General features: G+C 44.6%; 12 non-coding genes across 12 annotated transcripts; 4 read left to right on the top strand and 8 right to left on the bottom strand.

Moving 5' to 3' along the window:
• The first annotated feature begins 617 nt into the window (after nucleotides 1-617).
• On the top strand, nucleotides 618-781 carry LOC135032151 (U1 spliceosomal RNA). Its single transcript, XR_010227705.1, has one exon. It is a non-coding gene; the product is annotated as a U1 spliceosomal RNA (small nuclear RNA).
• Nucleotides 782-1,754: 973 nt separating this feature from the next.
• On the top strand, nucleotides 1,755-1,918 carry LOC135032129 (U1 spliceosomal RNA). The gene has a single exon (XR_010227684.1). It is a non-coding gene; the product is annotated as a U1 spliceosomal RNA (small nuclear RNA).
• A 6,629-nt stretch (nucleotides 1,919-8,547) lies between these two features.
• Nucleotides 8,548-8,663, bottom strand: LOC135032301 (U5 spliceosomal RNA). The gene has a single exon (XR_010227843.1). It is a non-coding gene; the product is annotated as a U5 spliceosomal RNA (small nuclear RNA).
• A 275-nt stretch (nucleotides 8,664-8,938) lies between these two features.
• On the bottom strand, nucleotides 8,939-9,054 carry LOC135032272 (U5 spliceosomal RNA). Its single transcript, XR_010227814.1, has one exon. It is a non-coding gene; the product is annotated as a U5 spliceosomal RNA (small nuclear RNA).
• A 286-nt stretch (nucleotides 9,055-9,340) lies between these two features.
• LOC135032295 (U5 spliceosomal RNA) lies at nucleotides 9,341-9,456 on the bottom strand. Its single transcript, XR_010227837.1, has one exon. It is a non-coding gene; the product is annotated as a U5 spliceosomal RNA (small nuclear RNA).
• A 270-nt stretch (nucleotides 9,457-9,726) lies between these two features.
• Nucleotides 9,727-9,842, bottom strand: LOC135032277 (U5 spliceosomal RNA). The gene has a single exon (XR_010227819.1). It is a non-coding gene; the product is annotated as a U5 spliceosomal RNA (small nuclear RNA).
• Nucleotides 9,843-9,986: 144 nt separating this feature from the next.
• LOC135032316 (U1 spliceosomal RNA) lies at nucleotides 9,987-10,149 on the top strand. Its single transcript, XR_010227858.1, has one exon. It is a non-coding gene; the product is annotated as a U1 spliceosomal RNA (small nuclear RNA).
• Nucleotides 10,150-16,780: 6,631 nt separating this feature from the next.
• LOC135032300 (U5 spliceosomal RNA) lies at nucleotides 16,781-16,896 on the bottom strand. The gene has a single exon (XR_010227842.1). It is a non-coding gene; the product is annotated as a U5 spliceosomal RNA (small nuclear RNA).
• Nucleotides 16,897-17,171: 275 nt separating this feature from the next.
• Nucleotides 17,172-17,287, bottom strand: LOC135032271 (U5 spliceosomal RNA). The gene has a single exon (XR_010227813.1). It is a non-coding gene; the product is annotated as a U5 spliceosomal RNA (small nuclear RNA).
• A 286-nt stretch (nucleotides 17,288-17,573) lies between these two features.
• Nucleotides 17,574-17,689, bottom strand: LOC135032294 (U5 spliceosomal RNA). The gene has a single exon (XR_010227836.1). It is a non-coding gene; the product is annotated as a U5 spliceosomal RNA (small nuclear RNA).
• Nucleotides 17,690-17,959: 270 nt separating this feature from the next.
• LOC135032276 (U5 spliceosomal RNA) lies at nucleotides 17,960-18,075 on the bottom strand. Its single transcript, XR_010227818.1, has one exon. It is a non-coding gene; the product is annotated as a U5 spliceosomal RNA (small nuclear RNA).
• A 144-nt stretch (nucleotides 18,076-18,219) lies between these two features.
• Nucleotides 18,220-18,382, top strand: LOC135032315 (U1 spliceosomal RNA). Its single transcript, XR_010227857.1, has one exon. It is a non-coding gene; the product is annotated as a U1 spliceosomal RNA (small nuclear RNA).
• Nucleotides 18,383-20,333: the final 1,951 nt, after the last annotated feature.

Raw genomic sequence — 20,333 nt, 5'->3', positions numbered from 1 at the left:
TCTTTTCTTGAGCCCCTGCCCTTGCCCTTGTGCACTCTCCTGACTTCTCCTGTCTGCTTACTTTGTGCCTTCCAACGCACAATGCAAACTACAGGTAGTGCTGCAGGGCCAACACCCTTTTACTTGCCTTACAGAGCAGCTCTGGAGCTGTTACAGTGCCCAGCTGCTGCAAGAAATCAGCTTGAATGCTTCAGGGGCTGGGGCATAGCCAACATGAGCCCCACACCGACGGAGGGTGGAGGTGTTTAATGCGAACTAAGGGTCATCCAAGCGCCGCAAAAGGCCGCCATGCCCTGCATACCCCTTTTCTCTTTTCATATGCAGATGAGGGTTCCAGCCAACTTTGGCCCACTGCTTGGATGACATCACCGTATGCAAATCCGTCTTCTGCAGACCTTTTCCCAGGAATGCTTGTACTAGTTGTTGCATTTGGTTTGTTGTTTGGGGGTGCTTCAGTATTAGGCAGCCTTCTGCTCTCCCATGTTCATCTGAAAATATGTGTTCTCCCTGCAGTTGTTGTCCCCAGATGAGAGTTCCCTTGTGCTGCCTCAGTTGAATCTCCTTTACTTGACAGAGATGTGCCTGAGCAGCGGCCCTCCCCAGCCCTATCCCAAATCATACTTATTTTGCATAGGAGATACCATTGTCATGAAGATTGTTCTCCCAGGGTGAGGTTCATTCATTGCATTCTGGGTATGCTGACCCCTGTCATTTCCCCAAATGTGGGAAACTCGACTGCATTATTTGTGGTAGTGGGGGACTGTGTTTGTGCTTTCCTCTGGTCAGCTCTGGTAAAAGTCAGATTTCTTTGTCTCAGATCTTCCTCTAGCCTTGTTCTTTTTTCGAGAGTTTCCTTGTGCTGCCTCAGTTGGATCTCCTTCACTTGACAGGGGGGTGCCCGAACAGCGACCCTCCCCAGCTCTAGCCCAACTCCTACTTACCTGCCAGGTGAGATACTATGATCAGGAAGGGCAAGGCTCACCCAATGCACTCTGGGTGTGCTGCTCCTACGATTTCCCCAAATGTGGGACACTTGATTACATAATTTGTGTTTCCTCTGGTCGGCTCTCGTATAATTCAAATCTCTTTGTCTCAGGTCTCTCTCCAGCCTAGTTTGCTGTCTGTTTCCACTTCTCTTTTCTTGAGCCGCTCCCTTCTATGCCCTTGTGCACTATCCTGACTTCTCCCGTCTGCTTACTTTGTGCCTTCCAACGCACAATGCAAACTACAGGTAGTGCTGCAGGGCCCACACCCTTTTACTTGCTTTACAGAGCAGCTCTGGAGCTGTTACAGTGCCCAGCTGCTGCAAGAAATCAGCTTGAATGCTTCAGGGGCTGGGGCATAGCCAACATGAGCCCCACACCGAAGGAAGGTGGAGGTGTTTAATGCAAACTAGGGGTCATCCAAGCGCCGCAAAAGGCCGCCATGCCCTGCACACCCCTTTTTTATTTTCATATGCAGACGAGGGTTGAAGCCAACTTTGACCCACTGCTTGGATGACATCACCATATGCAAATCCATCTGCTGCAGGCCTTCCCCCAGGAATGCTTGCACTAGTAGTTGCATTTGGTTTGTTGTTTGGGGGTGCTTCAGTGTTAGGCAGCCTTCTGCCCTCCCATGTTCATCTGAAAATATGTGTTCTCCCTGCAGTTGTTGTCCCCAGATGAGAGTTCCCTTGTGTTGCCTCAGTTGAATCTCCTTTACTTGACAGAGATGTGCCTGAGCAGCGGCCCTCCCCAGCCCTATCCCAAATCATACTTATTTTGCATAGGAGATACCATGGTCATGAAGATTGTTCTCCCAGGGTGAGGTTCATTCATTGCACTCTGGGTATGCTGACCCCTGTGATTTCCCCAAATGTGGGAAACTCGACTGCATTATTTGTGGTAGTGGGGGACTGCGTTTGTGCTTTCCTCTGGTCAGCTCTGGTAAAAGTCAGATTTCTTTGTCTCAGATCTTCCTCTAGCCTTGTTCTTCTTTCGAGAGTTCCCTTGTGCTGCCTCAGTTGGATCTCCTTCACTTGACAGGGGGTGCCCGAGCAGCAATCCTCCACAGCTCTAGCCCAACTCCTACTTACCTGCCAGGTGAGATACTATGATGTTCACTGTTAGGGCAATCAGGATGTGGAATTCCCTGCCAGGGAAGGTGGTAATGGCGGACTCTGTAATTGGATTTAAAAAAGGAATGGATACATTTCTGAATGAAAAAGCTATCCAAGGTTATAATACTTAAAATATCAACATGGTTAATCCGGGGGTAACATGAGTTATAGTAGCTAACTAGTCATAAAACATTATTCAGCAAGTATGTAGAATCATCACAACTTAAAACAGGTTGAACACGATGGGCAATTTGCCTCTATTCAACCTCAAAAACTATGTTACTATATGTTACTATATTACTATGTTACTGTAGTATACAGAACACCACAATGTAATGAGCAGTGATAGTGAGCACTGATGAGGATACTAGAACTGACACTGAGCAGCAAGATGCAGCACTGGACTATTAGTAATGTACTGTAGTATGCTGAGCACCACAATGCAGCACAAGACAATGAGCAGTGATACTGAGCACTGATGAGGATACTACTGAGAACTGACACTGAGCAGGAGAGACACACTACTAGTATTACTGAGCAGCAATAAGTAACCACTGATACTGAGCACTGATATTGAGATTTCCACTGAGAGAACATAGCCACGTCCTCTCCGCTCTCTCTTCAATGCACGAGTAAAAATGGCGGCAACGCGCAGCTCTTTATATGGAATCCGAATCTCGAGAGAATCCGACAGCGGGATGATGACATTTTCCCTTGTTCAGGTTTTCCGAGTCAGGCGGGAACAACCGAGCCTGCTTCGGACCAGTGTAAACCACGTGGAGTTCGTCGGGAATTCGGTTCTCGGAGAACCGAACCCGCTCCTCTCTACCTTATACCCATCAATTTTTTTATTTTCAATCTAAGCCCCTGCAGTTTTCTGTAAGCATCTGCTTCGCTATGATGATCAACAAGTCACAAGGGCAAACACTCAGGGCTTGAGGCGTAGATCTTAGGACCAGCTGCTACAAGCATGGCAGAGGTGTCACTATCACTGGTGACACCCAGAGAGGTGGCGAAGGAGATTGTAATGCAGTGCGCGCAGATAAGCAGCGCAATGGTAAAAAGGAGGCATGGTTTCATAGGTAGGGGCGTGGCCTGGTGGCCTGAATCTACATTTTGTTGCTCCGGGTGTCCCGGGGGTTGGGGGCTGCACCCGGGGACTAGTGTGTGTGCGGTGCTGGCTCCTGCACAGTGACAGGGCATGGCCACCCAGCATGACGCCTCCATTCTTGACCATGCTGTAATTGCAGTCGCACTGCAGTTCAGCGTGATCATAAAAAATGGTGTAGCCTCCTGCTGGTGCAGACTGTATGTGCGCGCAGGAAGCCGCCACCATTTTTGTGATCACAGCGGCTGAATGTGATGTCATACAGCCGCTGTGACCACGCCCCCTGTGTCTCCTCCGTTGCAGACCCCATTTTGAAGCCTTGCCCCCGCACCGCTCCATCCCTGACTTGGAAATGGAGTGTTGCTGACCCCCCTCTCCCCCCCCCCCGCCCCGATTGACAGGCAGAGGCGATCGCATTCTCTGCGGGGTGCCGCAGAAAATGCAGGCACATGCGTATGCTGTTAGCAATTTTTGCAGTTGGATCGCTTATTGTGATTGCATTCCAACCTGAATCAGGCCCTATTACCTATCACAATGCGCTGCGGGCAGTACAAAATTGGGTTAATATAGGAGTAAAACTCCCAGACCTGTGCTCCTTAACTGTACCTGGTGGCTAGTGGAGCGGCTGCCCAGTAATCAGTGTCCACGCCAGTGCGCACACGGTCCACCCCCTACGGCCACGCTCCCCTTCATCAGCGGCCTCGTGATCCGGAAGGGCGGTGTGTGTGTGACTGACCTTAGGAAGAAACTGGAGCCTCCGCTGCAGTGACCCAGCAACCAGGGCACGGGAGTATACAGCGCCGCTGGGAGTGATGAAGCTGCAGTAAAGATGTCTATTAGACCTAGCCTGCTGCAGCCCTTGTAGATTCTCATAAAACAAGTTCTTCTTTTCTTGTCAAAATTAATAGCTAAGAATAGGCTGCCTGAGGCAGGCCCCTGTTAAGTGGCCTGCTACTGAAGGCACCAACTACAAACTGAGCTCCCTGTTCATGGAAGCGGGGTTATAGAGGAGGATGCGCTGAGCATCTTGGGAACAGTCAAAAGCTTTGAGCCGGTTGGTGCCTCAGATCAAGATCCTACTCTACACCCCAATGTGAATCCTTGTGGAGTCCAGTGTACCCCACAGAAGAAATTAATGTGTCACACCCATTGGCAGCAACCTTAGAATAGCTGCTGACGGGCACAATTGAGAAAGGAAGGGGGGGGGGGACATTTGAATCCAGCACATAGATGCAATTCAAATATGTAATTTGTACCTTCCTATTTTAAAATATAATGGATGAACCTCACCTTGTGAGAACAATCTTCATGATCAAGAGATCTCATATGCAAAATAAGTATGAGTTGGGATAGGGCTGGGGAGGGTGGCTGCTCGGGCAGCCCCTCCCCCGTCAAGTTAAGGAGATTCAACTGAGGACGCACAAGGGAACTCTCGTCTGGGGACAACAACTGCAGGGAGACCACATCTGTTCAGATGAACATGGGAGGGTGGAAGGCTGCCTAATATTGAAGCACCATCAAATATCAAACCATATGCAACAACTAGTACAAGCATTCCTGGGGGAAGGTCTGCAGAAGACGGATTTGCATACGGTGATGTCATCCAAGATGTGGGCCAAAGTTGGCTGGAACCCTCATCTGCATATGAAAAGAGAAAAGGGGCATGCAGGGCATGGCGGCCTTTTGCGGTGCTTGGATGACCCCTAGTTCGCATTAAACACCCCCACCCTCCTTTGGTGTGGGGCTCATGTTGGCCATGCCCCATCCCCTGAAGCATTCAAGCTGATTTCTTGCAGCAGCTGGGCACTGTAACAGCTCCAGAGCTGTTCTGTAAGGCAAGTAAAAGGGTGTGGGCCCTGCAGCACCACCTGTAGTACGCATTGTGCGTTGGAAGGCACAAAGTAAGCAGACGGGAGGAGAAGTCAGGATAGTGCGCAAGGGCATCCTTTTCTCTTAGTCCGTAGAGGATGCTGGGGTCACATTAAGAACCATGGGGTATAGACGGGATCCGCAAGAGACATGGGCACTTTAAGACTTTCAAAGGGTGTGAACTGGCTCCTCCCTCTATGCCCCTCCTCCAGACTCCAGTTATAGGAACTGTGCCCAGGGAGACGGACATTTCGAGGAAAGGATTTATTGTTAAACTAAGGTGAGCATCTTACCAGCTCACACCTTAAGCATGCCGCAGAACGTGGCATTCAACAGAACACAAGCCAACGGCATGAACAATTGCAGCAAAAAGCTGACCAGAACCATAACATAACATGTGTATAACCACAAGTAATAACTGCAGACACAGTATGGACTGGGACGGGTGCCCAGCATCCTCTACGGACTAAGAGAAAAGGATTTACCGGTAGGTATTAAAATCCTATTTTCTCATACGACCTAGAGGATGCTGGGGTCACATTAAGAACCATGGGGTTATACCAAAGCTCTTGAACGGGTGGGAGAGTGCGTACGACTCTGCAGCACCGAATGACCCAACTTGAGGTTATCATCAGCCAAGGTATCAAACTTGTAAAACTTAGCAAAAGTGTTTACTAAATAGCTGCTCGGCAAAGTTGCAATGCCGAGACTCCCCGACCAGCTGCCCAGGATGAACCCACCTTTCTAGTAGAATGGGTCTTCACCTAATTCAGTAACGGCAATCCTGCCATGGAATGAGCATGCTGAATCTTACCACAGATCCAGCGCATAATGGTCTACATGGAAGCAGGACACCCAATCCTGTTGGGAGCATACAGGACAAACAGAGCCTCTGTTTTCCTAATCTGAACCGTTCTGGTGACATAAATTTTCAAAGTTCTGACCACAGCCAGAGACTTTGACTCAACGAAGGTGTCAGTGGCCAAAGGCACCATGTGGAAAGATGAACCACCTTCGGCAGAAATTGTTGACGTGTCCTCAATTCTGCTCTATCTTCATGAAAGATCAAATAAAGGCTCTTGTGATACTGCATGGTTTGTACTGTTTTCCATGTGCTCCCAGATCTTTCAAGCAAGTAGCATGGTCAAGAAAGTTCTGTTTGAAAAGAAACAACATTTACTGTCATTGTTATAGAATTTGGGAGAAAAAACAAGAAGAAATCTGCACTGTTGACGCACTGGACAGAATGAATGAATCATAAAATATAACCTTTATTAAGTATGTATTAAAATTGGATAAATATTAATATTATTATCCCAAACTGCAGTGAAACATAAAGGTTAAAATCACAGAACTAACATACATGTGCATAAGAAGAATAAAGAGATGTGAAAAAAAGGTTTAAAAAGCGTGTCCGTGTGTGATTATTTTTGAAGGCACAACCCTGGCGGGGTTGTTTATATAGATATATATGTTGCTAATAATCACTTTCTAGCGTAATGTTATTAAATAGCTGTTAGTATCTATGTCGTCAGGTACCACTGGGTCGTATCCTATATACTCCCTTCACTCAATAGGGGTTACCTCCCGGGAAGCCATCCCCATTGGCGAATTTGTGGGGGTGATTGAGTATAACCGGTAAGCTAACCTCCAATTTGTGGGGTGCTTAGGTAGATGGGGATCACTTATTTCTCTGTGTCCCCTAAGACTATATTCCTAAATTCAATACCACAGGGGGATAGCTTTCTATATCGGATAAGGAATCACTTGATAGGGAAATCTCTATGCATCATGGAAAGATCATATTTATTAATATCCAAACTAAAAAAAATGATGAATAGCTTTAATTTAGCTGTTTAGATATAGTTAATTGGCGAGATATACCAACAGGTGCGGTTGCCTTAAGGAATATGGCAATTCCAATATAAATAGCAGCCCTCCTTCATATAATCAGCCAGATCTTATTAAATCTGGTCCAGATATAGCCGTTCAGATATACTTAATTGACAACATATATCAATCGGTGGGGTTGCCTTAAGGAATATAGCAATTCCAATTCTCATATAAATAGCAACCTTCCTTCATATATTCAGCCAGATCTTATTTAATCTGATCTAGGCGTAGGCAATAATGCTTTCCTTAGAGGTATAGCCACCTCAATTCTTATTAGGAAGCAAAGTGTCTGTCATAATGGTTTATCCAATTCATCTAAGAAATAATATATTCCATGTGTCAGAGATTCATTACTCTCTATTTACACTGTTAAAGAGTTAATTCTTATTATGTTACAGTGTAATGAAATTATCATATAGGGAGATGTGGCAATTCCATGTGCTATATATATAATAACCCTTAGTGGTCCAGATTCCACAATGAGGAATTTTCTTATAAACCGCTGAAACACACAGCTGTTTGACTGACTTCCAAATATATCTATCTCACTTTGTAACAGTCTTATGATAGAGAAACTGTTACATATTCGGTCACTTAGTTATCTAAAGGTAAACAGACTCAGTGTGAGGGTAATATAATATATCAAATGCGCTGTCAATAATCGTGGTAACTGGTGTAATAATGTGGTATATTGAGTATGCTAGTAAGGCATATAACTGCTCTCCAGCCTTTAAGTGTTACCAATCAATTTGTTACACTGTAAAGGATTTATGGTGTCCTGTTAGGACATGCAGCTGCTAGGCTGACTCAAAGATTTATCCATTTGTAACAATTATGTAACAGTTATATACATGTTACTGGTATTACATAGAAATAGTATGACACAGGCCAGCAGTCCCATGTGTCTAGATTCCACAATAGGAGATTTTCTTTGTCTTATAAACTGCTGGAACACACAGCTGCTAGACTGACTTCAAATATATATATTACTTTGTAACAGTCTTATAGTAAAGAGACTGTTACACACTGTCATTTAGTTATCTCAAGGTTAGCAGATTCTGTGTGAGGATAGTGTTCTGTTAGAACATGCAGCTGCTAGGCTGACTCATAGAAAATGTATCAATTTGTAACAAATGACACATACAGCATTAAATTAATATCTATAGCAGCCCATGTGACATCTCTACTCTTATCATAATTGTCTGGTTATTGCCAATCTGGACAGCAGGAGTGATATATATTCACTAGTCCCAATATCCCATCATATAAATATACCCACACTGATATACTTTCTTATCAAGAGTTATTAGTAGCTATCTGTATGCACTTTAGACATTGTATCTGCTAAGTGACATCATATCTAGTGTATTCCTTTCTTATAGCTCAGCTTCTATTCCCTATTAGTGGAGACTAACAGCTAACATCATAATCATATATTTTTGTTTTATAACATTTCACATGAGTCAAATACACGCGGACACGCCGTGCCCTACACGTGTGTTTCACTGCATCTATGGCAACTTACATTAAAGCTAACAAGAAAGCACACTCGTTCTGTCTTTAAACTGATAAAAGAAACCCCAATAATATGGGGCATGCAAAAATTGAGATAAAACTCAGTTTTGCTCCTCTCCACGGAAATCTTTAATAAAAGGCGAAATATTTGTTAGTTCTGAAGAGAAACCAGAGCATGACCAAGATTCCACCTGTCGCCTGAGTGCCATGCCAGCAGTTCTCATTGAGCTCAAAGTGAGCACCCAATTTGAAAGAAAGATAGCAGATTTCTCACCAGGCTTCCCCTAGCTATAAACATGGTTTGTACTCTTTTCCATGTGTTCCCAGATCTTTCAAGCAATTAGTATAGTCAAGAAAGTTCTGTTTGAAAAGAAACAAACATTTACTGTCATTTCTATGCAAATGAGCTTACATTAAAGCACACTCGTTCTATCTTTAAACAGATAAAATAAAACCCCAATAAGATGGGGAATGCAAAATTTGAGATAAAACTCAGTTTTGCTCCTCTCCACGGAAATCTTTAGTAAAAGGCGAAAGATTTGTTCGTTCTGAAGAGAAACCAGAGCATGACCAAGATTCCACCTGTCGCCTGAGTGCCATGCCAGCAGTCCTCATTCAGCTCAAAGTGAGCACCCAATTTGAAAGAAAGAAAGCAGATTTCTCACCAGGCTTCCCCTTGCTATAAGCATGGTTTGTACTCTTTTCCATGTGCTCCCAGATCTTTCAAGCAAGTAGCATGGTCAAGAAAGTTCTGTTTGAAAAGAAACAGACATTTACTGTCATTGTTATACAAATAAACTTACATTAAAGCCAACAAGAAAGCACACTCATTCTGTCCTTAAACTGATAAAAGAAACCCCAATAATATGGGGCATGCAAAAATTGAGATAAAACTCAGTTTTGCTCCTCTCCACGGAAATCTTTAATAAATGGCGAAAGATTTGTTCATTCTGAAGAGAAACCAGAGCATGACCAAGATTCCACCTGTCGCCTGAGTGCCATGCCAGCAGTCCTCATTCAGATCAAAGTGAGCGCCCAATTTGAAAGAAAGCAGATTTCTCACCTGGCTTCTCCTTGCTATAAGCATGGTTTGTACTGTATTCCATGTGCTCCCAGATCTTTCAAGCAAGTAGCATGGTCAAGAAAGTTCTGTTTGAAAAGAAACAAACATTTACTGTAATTTCTATGCAAATGAGCTTTCATTAAAGCACACTCATTCTATCTTTAAACCGATAAAAGAAAATCCAAAAAGATGGGGCATGCAAAAATTGAGGTAAAACTCAGTTTTGCTCCTCTCCACGGAAATCTTTAGTAAAAGGCGAAAGATTTGTTCGTTCTGAAGAGAAGCCAGAGCATGACCAAGATTTTCATCTGAAAATATGTGTTCTCCCTGCAGTTGTTGTCCCCAGATGAGAGTTCCCTTGTGCTGCCTCAGTTGAATCTCCTTTACTTGACAGAGATGTGCCTGAGCAGCGGCCCTCCCCAGCCCTATCCCAAATCATACTTATTTTGCATAGGAGATACCATGGTCATGAAGATTGTTCTCCCAGGGTGAGGTTCATTCATTGCATTCTGGGTATGCTGACCCCTGTGATTTCCCCAATGTGGGAAACTCGACTGCATTATTTGTGGTAGTGGGGGACTGTGTTTGTGCTTTCCTCTGGTCAGCTCTGGTAAAAGTCAGATTTCTTTGTCTCAGATCTTCCTCTAGCCTTGTTCTTCTTTCGAGAGTTCCCTTGTGCTGCCTCAGTTGGATCTCCTTCACTTGACAGGGGGTGCCCGAGCAGCAATCCTCCACAGCTCTAGCCCAACTCCTACTTACCTGCCAGGTGAGATACTATGATCTTCACTGTTAGGGCAATCAGGATGTGGAATTCCCTGCCAGGGAAGGTGGTAATGGCGGACTCTGTAATTGGATTTAAAAAAAGGAATGGATACATTTCTGAATGAAAAAGCTATCTAAGGTTATAATACTTAAAATATCAACATGGTTAATCCGGGGGTAACATGAGTTATAGTAGCTAACTAGTCATAAAACATTATTCAGCAAGTATGTAGAATCATCACAACTTAAAACAGGTTGAACACGATGGGCAATTTGCCTCTATTCAACCTCAAAAACTATGTTACTATATGTTACTATATTACTATGTTACTGTAGTATACAGAACACCACAATGTAATGAGCAGTGATAGTGAGCACTGATGAGGATACTAGAACTGACACTGAGCAGCAAGATGCAGCACTGGACTATTAGTAATGTACTGTAGTATGCTGAGCACCACAATGCAGCACAAGACAATGAGCAGTGATACTGAGCACTGATGAGGATACTACTGAGAACTGACACTGAGCAGGAGAGACACACTACTAGTATTACTGAGCAGCAATAAGTAACCACTGATACTGAGCACTGATATTGAGATTTCCACTGAGAGAACATAGCCACGTCCTCTCCGCTCTCTCTTCAATGCACGAGTAAAAATGGCGGCAACGCGCAGCTCTTTATATGGAATCCGAATCTCGAGAGAATCCGACAGCGGGATGATGACATTTTCCCTTGTTCAGGTTTTCCGAGTCAGGCGGGAACAACCGAGCCTGCCTCGGACCAGTGTAAACCACGTGGAGTTCATCGGGAATTCGGTTCTCGGAGAACCGAACCCGCTCCTCTCTACCTTATACCCATCAATTTTTTTATTTTCAATCTAAGCCCCTGCAGTTTTCTGTAAGCATCTGCTTCGCTATGATGATCAACAAGTCACAAGGGCAAACACTCAGGGCTTGAGGCGTAGATCTTAGGACCAGCTGCTACAAGCATGGCAGAGGTGTCACTATCACTGGTGACACCCAGAGAGGTGGCGAAGGAGATTGTAATGCAGTGCGCGCAGATAAGCAGCGCAATGGTAAAAAGGAGGCATGGTTTCATAGGTAGGGGCGTGGCCTGGTGGCCTGAATCTACATTTTGTTGCTCCGGGTGTCCCGGGGGTTGGGGGCTGCACCCGGGGACTAGTGTGTGTGCGGTGCTGGCTCCTGCACAGTGACAGGGCATGGCCACCCAGCATGACGCCTCCATTCTTGACCATGCTGTAATTGCAGTCGCACTGCAGTTCAGCGTGATCATAAAAAATGGTGTAGCCTCCTGCTGGTGCAGACTGTATGTGCGCGCAGGAAGCCGCCACCATTTTTGTGATCACAGCGGCTGAATGTGATGTCATACAGCCGCTGTGACCACGCCCCCTGTGTCTCCTCCGTTGCAGACCCCATTTTGAAGCCTTGCCCCCGCACCGCTCCATCCCTGACTTGGAAATGGAGTGTTGCTGACCCCCCTCTCCCCCCCCCGCCCCGATTGACAGGCAGAGGCGATCGCATTCTCTGCGGGGTGCTGCAGAAAATGCAGGCACATGCGTATGCTGTTAGCAATTTTTGCAGTTGGATCGCTTATTGTGATTGCATTCCAACCTGAATCAGGCCCTATTACCTATCACAATGCGCTGCGGGCAGTACAAAATTGGGTTAATATAGGAGTAAAACTCCCAGACCTGTGCTCCTTAACTGTACCTGGTGGCTAGTGGAGCGGCTGCCCAGTAATCAGTGTCCACGCCAGTGCGCACACGGTCCACCCCCTACGGCCACGCTCCCCTTCATCAGCGGCCTCGTGATCCGGAAGGGCGGTGTGTGTGTGACTGACCTTAGGAAGAAACTGGAGCCTCCGCTGCAGTGACCCAGCAACCAGGGCACGGGAGTATACAGCGCCGCTGGGAGTGATGAAGCTGCAGTAAAGATGTCTATTAGACCTAGCCTGCTGCAGCCCTTGTAGATTCTCATAAAACAAGTTCTTCTTTTCTTGTCAAAATTAATAGCTAAGAATAGGCTGCCTGAGGCAGGCCCCTGTTAAGTGGCCTGCTACTGAAGGCACCAACTACAAACTGAGCTCCCTGTTCATGGAAGCGGGGTTATAGAGGAGGATGCGCTGAGCATCTTGGGAACAGTCAAAAGCTTTGAGCCGGTTGGTGCCTCAGATCAAGATCCTACTCTACACCCCAATGTGAATCCTTGTGGAGTCCAGTGTACCCCACAGAAGAAATTAATGTGTCACACCCATTGGCAGCAACCTTAGAATAGCTGCTGACGGGCACAATTGAGAAAGGAAGGGGGGGGGGGGGGGACATTTGAATCCAGCACATAGATGCAATTCAAATATGTAATTTGTACCTTCCTATTTTAAAATATAATGGATGAACCTCACCCTGTGAGAACAATCTTCATGATCAAGAGATCTCATATGCAAAATAAGTATGAGTTGGGATAGGGCTGGGGAGGGTGGCTGCTCGGGCAGCCCCTCCCCCGTCAAGTTAAGGAGATTCAACTGAGGACGCACAAGGGAACTCTCGTCTGGGGACAACAACTGCAGGGAGACCACATCTGTTCAGATGAACATGGGAGGGTGGAAGGCTGCCTAATATTGAAGCACCATCAAATATCAAACCATATGCAACAACTAGTACAAGCATTCCTGGGGGAAGGTCTGCAGAAGACGGATTTGCATACGGTGATGTCATCCAAGATGTGGGCCAAAGTTGGCTGGAACCCTCATCTGCATATGAAAAGAGAAAAGGGGCATGCAGGGCATGGCGGCCTTTTGCGGTGCTTGGATGACCCCTAGTTCGCATTAAACACCCCCACCCTCCTTTGGTGTGGGGCTCATGTTGGCCATGCCCCATCCCCTGAAGCATTCAAGCTGATTTCTTGCAGCAGCTGGGCACTGTAACAGCTCCAGAGCTGTTCTGTAAGGCAAGTAAAAGGGTGTGGGCCCTGCAGCACCACCTGTAGTTCGCATTGTGCGTTGGAAGGCACAAAGTAAGCAGACGGGAGGAGAAGTCAGGATAGTGCGCAAGGGCATCCTTTTCTCTTAGTCCGTAGAGGATGCTGGGGTCACATTAAGAACCATGGGGTATAGACGGGATCCGCAAGAGACATGGGCACTTTAAGACTTTCAAAGGGTGTGAACTGGCTCCTCCCTCTATGCCCCTCCTCCAGACTCCAGTTATAGGAACTGTGCCCAGGGAGACGGACATTTCGAGGAAAGGATTTATTGTTAAACTAAGGTGAGCATCTTACCAGCTCACACCTTAAGCATGCCGCAGAACGTGGCATTCAACAGAACACAAGCCAACGGCATGAACAATTGCAGCAAAAAGCTGACCAGAACCATAACATAACATGTGTATAACCACAAGTAATAACTGCAGACACAGTATGGACTGGGACGGGTGCCCAGCATCCTCTACGGACTAAGAGAAAAGGATTTACCGGTAGGTATTAAAATCCTATTTTCTCATACGACCTAGAGGATGCTGGGGTCACATTAAGAACCATGGGGTTATACCAAAGCTCTTGAACGGGTGGGAGAGTGCGTACGACTCTGCAGCACCGAATGACCCAACTTGAGGTTATCATCAGCCAAGGTATCAAACTTGTAAAACTTAGCAAAAGTGTTTACTAAATAGCTGCTCGGCAAAGTTGCAATGCCGAGACTCCCCGACCAGCTGCCCAGGATGAACCCACCTTTCTAGTAGAATGGGTCTTCACCTAATTCAGTAACGGCAATCCTGCCATGGAATGAGCATGCTGAATCTTACCACAGATCCAGCGCATAATGGTCTACATGGAAGCAGGACACCCAATCCTGTTGGGAGCATACAGGACAAACAGAGCCTCTGTTTTCCTAATCTGAACCGTTCTGGTGACATAAATTTTCAAAGTTCTGACCACAGCCAGAGACTTTGACTCAACGAAGGTGTCAGTGGCCAAAGGCACCATGTGGAAAGATGAACCACCTTCGGCAGAAATTGTTGACGTGTCCTCAATTCTGCTCTATCTTCATGAAAGATCAAATAAAGGCTCTTGTGATACTGCATGGTTTGTACTGTTTTCCATGTGCTCCCAGATCTTTCAAGCAAGTAGCATGGTCAAGAAAGTTCTGTTTGAAAAGAAACAACATTTACTGTCATTGTTATAGAATTTGGGAGAAAAAACAAGAAGAAATCTGCACTGTTGACGCACTGGACAGAATGAATGAATCATAAAATATAACCTTTATTAAGTATGTATTAAAATTGGATAAATATTAATATTATTATCCCAAACTGCAGTGAAACATAAAGGTTAAAATCACAGAACTAACATACATGTGCATAAGAAGAATAAAGAGATGTGAAAAAAAGGTTTAAAAAGCGTGTCCGTGTGTGATTATTTTTGAAGGCACAACCCTGGCGGGGTTGTTTATATAGATATATATGTTGCTAATAATCACTTTCTAGCGTAATGTTATTAAATAGCTGTTAGTATCTATGTCGTCAGGTACCACTGGGTCGTATCCTATATACTCCCTTCACTCAATAGGGGTTACCTCCCGGGAAGCCATCCCCATTGGCGAATTTGTGGGGGTGATTGAGTATAACCGGTAAGCTAACCTCCAATTTGTGGGGTGCTTAGGTAGATGGGGATCACTTATTTCTCTGTGTCCCCTAAGACTATATTCCTAAATTCAATACCACAGGGGGATAGCTTTCTATATCGGATAAGGAATCACTTGATAGGGAAATCTCTATGCATCATGGAAAGATCATATTTATTAATATCCAAACTAAAAAAATGATGAATAGCTTTAATTTAGCTGTTTAGATATAGTTAATTGGCGAGATATACCAACAGGTGCGGTTGCCTTAAGGAATATGGCAATTCCAATATAAATAGCAGCCCTCCTTCATATAATCAGCCAGATCTTATTAAATCTGGTCCAGATATAGCCGTTCAGATATACTTAATTGACAACATATATCAATCGGTGGGGTTGCCTTAAGGAATATAGCAATTCCAATTCTCATATAAATAGCAACCTTCCTTCATATATTCAGCCAGATCTTATTTAATCTGATCTAGGCGTAGGCAATAATGCTTTCCTTAGAGGTATAGCCACCTCAATTCTTATTAGGAAGCAAAGTGTCTGTCATAATGGTTTATCCAATTCATCTAAGAAATAATATATTCCATGTGTCAGAGATTCATTACTCTCTATTTACACTGTTAAAGAGTTAATTCTTATTATGTTACAGTGTAATGAAATTATCATATAGGGAGATGTGGCAATTCCATGTGCTATATATATAATAACCCTTAGTGGTCCAGATTCCACAATGAGGAATTTTCTTATAAACCGCTGAAACACACAGCTGTTTGACTGACTTCCAAATATATCTATCTCACTTTGTAACAGTCTTATGATAGAGAAACTGTTACATATTCGGTCACTTAGTTATCTAAAGGTAAACAGACTCAGTGTGAGGGTAATATAATATATCAAATGCGCTGTCAATAATCGTGGTAACTGGTGTAATAATGTGGTATATTGAGTATGCTAGTAAGGCATATAACTGCTCTCCAGCCTTTAAGTGTTACCAATCAATTTGTTACACTGTAAAGGATTTATGGTGTCCTGTTAGGACATGCAGCTGCTAGGCTGACTCAAAGATTTATCCATTTGTAACAATTATGTAACAGTTATATACATGTTACTGGTATTACATAGAAATAGTATGACACAGGCCAGCAGTCCCATGTGTCTAGATTCCACAATAGGAGATTTTCTTTGTCTTATAAACTGCTGGAACACACAGCTGCTAGACTGACTTCAAATATATATATTACTTTGTAACAGTCTTATAGTAAAGAGACTGTTACACACTGTCATTTAGTTATCTCAAGGTTAGCAGATTCTGTGTGAGGATAGTGTTCTGTTAGAACATGCAGCTGCTAGGCTGACTCATAGAAAATGTATCCATTTGTAACAAATGACACATACAGCATTAAATTAATATCTATAGCAGCCCATGTGACATCTCTACTCTTATCATAATTGTCTGGTTATTGCCAATCTGGACAGCAGGAGTGATATATATTCACTAGTCCCAATATCCCATCATATAAATATACCCACACTGATATACTTTCTTATCAAGAGTTATTAGTAGCTATCTGTATGCACTTTAGACATTGTATCTGCTAAGTGACATCATATCTAGTGTATTCCTTTCTTATAGCTCAGCTTCTATTCCCTATTAGTGGAGACTAACAGCTAACATCATAATCATATATTTTTGTTTTATAACATTTCACATGAGTCAAATACACGCGGACACGCCGTGCCCTACACGTGTGTTTCACTGCATCTATGGCAACTTACATTAAAGCTAACAAGAAAGCACACTCGTTCTGTCTTTAAACTGATAAAAGAAACCCCAATAATATGGGGCATGCAAAAATTGAGATAAAACTCAGTTTTGCTCCTCTCCACGGAAATCTTTAATAAAAGGCGAAATATTTGTTAGTTCTGAAGAGAAACCAGAGCATGACCAAGATTCCACCTGTCGCCTGAGTGCCATGCCAGCAGTTCTCATTGAGCTCAAAGTGAGCACCCAATTTGAAAGAAAGATAGCAGATTTCTCACCAGGCTTCCCCTAGCTATAAACATGGTTTGTACTCTTTTCCATGTGTTCCCAGATCTTTCAAGCAATTAGTATAGTCAAGAAAGTTCTGTTTGAAAAGAAACAAACATTTACTGTCATTTCTATGCAAATGAGCTTACATTAAAGCACACTCGTTCTATCTTTAAACAGATAAAATAAAACCCCAATAAGATGGGGAATGCAAAATTTGAGATAAAACTCAGTTTTGCTCCTCTCCACGGAAATCTTTAGTAAAAGGCGAAAGATTTGTTCGTTCTGAAGAGAAACCAGAGCATGACCAAGATTCCACCTGTCGCCTGAGTGCCATGCCAGCAGTCCTCATTCAGCTCAAAGTGAGCACCCAATTTGAAAGAAAGAAAGCAGATTTCTCACCAGGCTTCCCCTTGCTATAAGCATGGTTTGTACTCTTTTCCATGTGCTCCCAGATCTTTCAAGCAAGTAGCATGGTCAAGAAAGTTCTGTTTGAAAAGAAACAGACATTTACTGTCATTGTTATACAAATAAACTTACATTAAAGCCAACAAGAAAGCACACTCATTCTGTCCTTAAACTGATAAAAGAAACCCCAATAATATGGGGCATGCAAAAATTGAGATAAAACTCAGTTTTGCTCCTCTCCACGGAAATCTTTAATAAATGGCGAAAGATTTGTTCATTCTGAAGAGAAACCAGAGCATGACCAAGATTCCACCTGTCGCCTGAGTGCCATGCCAGCAGTCCTCATTCAGATCAAAGTGAGCGCCCAATTTGAAAGAAAGCAGATTTCTCACCTGGCTTCTCCTTGCTATAAGCATGGTTTGTACTGTATTCCATGTGCTCCCAGATCTTTCAAGCAAGTAGCATGGTCAAGAAAGTTCTGTTTGAAAAGAAACAAACATTTACTGTAATTTCTATGCAAATGAGCTTTCATTAAAGCACACTCATTCTATCTTTAAACCGATAAAAGAAAATCCAAAAAGATGGGGCATGCAAAAATTGAGGTAAAACTCAGTTTTGCTCCTCTCCACGGAAATCTTTAGTAAAAGGCGAAAGATTTGTTCGTTCTGAAGAGAAGCCAGAGCATGACCAAGATTTTCATCTGAAAATATGTGTTCTCCCTGCAGTTGTTGTCCCCAGATGAGAGTTCCCTTGTGCTGCCTCAGTTGAATCTCCTTTACTTGACAGAGATGTGCCTGAGCAGCGGCCCTCCCCAGCCCTATCCCAAATCATACTTATTTTGCATAGGAGATACCATGGTCATGAAGATTGTTCTCCCAGGGTGAGGTTCATTCATTGCATTCTGGGTATGCTGACCCCTGTGATTTCCCCAATGTGGGAAACTCGACTGCATTATTTGTGGTAGTGGGGGACTGTGTTTGTGCTTTCCTCTGGTCAGCTCTGGTAAAAGTCAGATTTCTTTGTCTCAGATCTTCCTCTAGCCTTGTTCTTCTTTCGAGAGTTCCCTTGTGCTGCCTCAGTTGGATCTCCTTCACTTGACAGGGGGTGCCCGAGCAGCAATCCTCCACAGCTCTAGCCCAACTCCTACTTACCTGCCAGGTGGGATACTATGATCTTCACTGTTAGGGCAATCAGGATGTGGAATTCCCTGCCAGGGAAGGTGGTAATGGCGGACTCTGTAATTGGATTTAAAAAAGGAATGGATACATTTCTGAATGAAAAAGCTATCTAAGGTTATAATACTTAAAATATCAACATGGTTAATCCGGGGGTAACATGAGTTATAGTAGCTAACTAGTCATAAAACATTATTCAGCAGGTATGTAGAATCATCACAACTTAAAACAGGTTGAACACGATGGGCAATTTGCCTCTATTCAACCTCAAAAACTATGTTACTATATGTTACTATATTACTATGTTACTGTAGTATACAGAAAACCAAAATGCAATGAACAGTGATAGTGAGCACTGATGAGGATACTAGAACTGACACTGAGCAGCAAGATGCAGCACTGGACTATTAGTAATGTACTGTAGTATGCTGAGCACCACAATGCAGCACAAGACAATGAGCAGTGATACTGAGCACTGATGAGGATACTACTGAGAACTGACACTGAGCAGGAGAGACACACTACTAGTATTACTGAGCAGCAATAAGGTACCACTGATACTGAGCACTGATATTGAGATTTCCACTGAGAGAACATAGCCACGTCCATTCCGCTCTCTCTTCAATGCACGAGTAAAAATGGCGGCAACGCGCAGCTCTTTATATGGAATCCGAATCTCGCGAGAATCCGACAGCGGGATGATGACATTTTCCCTTGTTCAGGTTTTGCGAGTCAGGCGGGAACAACCGAGCCTGCCTCGGACCAGTGTAAACAACGTGGAGTTCGTGGGGAATTCGGTTCTCGGAGAACCGAACCCGCTCCTCTCTACCTTATACCAATCATTTTTTTTATTTTCAATCTAAGCCCCTGCAGTTTTCTGTAAGCATCTGCTTCGCTATGATGATCAACAAGTCACAAGGGCAAACACTCAGGGCTTGAGGCGTAGATCTTAGGACCAGCTGCTACAAGCATGGCAGAGGTGTCACTATCACTGGTGACACCCAGAGAGGTGGCGAGGGAGATTGTAATGCAGTGCGCGCAGATAAGCAGCGCAATGGTAAAAAGGAGGCATGGTTTCATAGGTAGGGGCGTGGCCTGGTGGCCTGAATCTACATTTTGTTGCTCCGGGTGTCCCGGGGGTTGGGGGCTGCACCCGGGGACTAGTGTGTGAGCGGTGCTGGCTCCTGCACAGTGAAAGGGCATGGCCACCCAGCATGACGCCTCCCTTCTTGACCATGCTGTAATTGCAGTCGCACTGCAGTTCAGCGTGATCATAAAAAATGGTGTAGCCTCCTGCTGGTGCCGACTGTATGTGCGCGCAGGAAGCCGCCACCATTTTTGTGATCACAGCGGCTGAATGTGATGTCATACAGCCGCTGTGACCACGCCCCCTGTGTCTACTCCGTTGCAGACCCCATTTTGAAGCCTTGCCCCCGCACCGCTCCATCCCTGACTTGGAAATGGAGTGTTGCTGACCCACCTATCCCCCCCCGCCCCGATTGACAGGCAGAGGCGATCGCATTCTCTGCGGGGTGCCGCAGAAAATGCAGGCACATGCGTATGCTCTTAGCAATTTTTGCAGTTGGATCGCTTATTGTGATTGCAATCCAACCTGAATCAGGCCCTATTACCTATCACAATGCGCTGCGGGCAGTACAAAATTGGGTTAATATAGGAGAAAAACCCCCAGACCTGTGCTCCTTAACTGTACCTGGTGGCTAGTGGAGCGGCTGCCCAGTAATCAGTGTCCACGCCAGTGCGCACACGG

This window comes from Pseudophryne corroboree, unplaced genomic scaffold (assembly GCF_028390025.1).
Source record: "Pseudophryne corroboree isolate aPseCor3 unplaced genomic scaffold, aPseCor3.hap2 scaffold_541, whole genome shotgun sequence".
Lineage (NCBI taxonomy): Eukaryota > Metazoa > Chordata > Amphibia > Anura > Myobatrachidae > Pseudophryne > Pseudophryne corroboree.
Note: the sequence above shows the minus strand (reverse complement) of the source record. Positions and strands in the feature narration are given on the sequence as shown.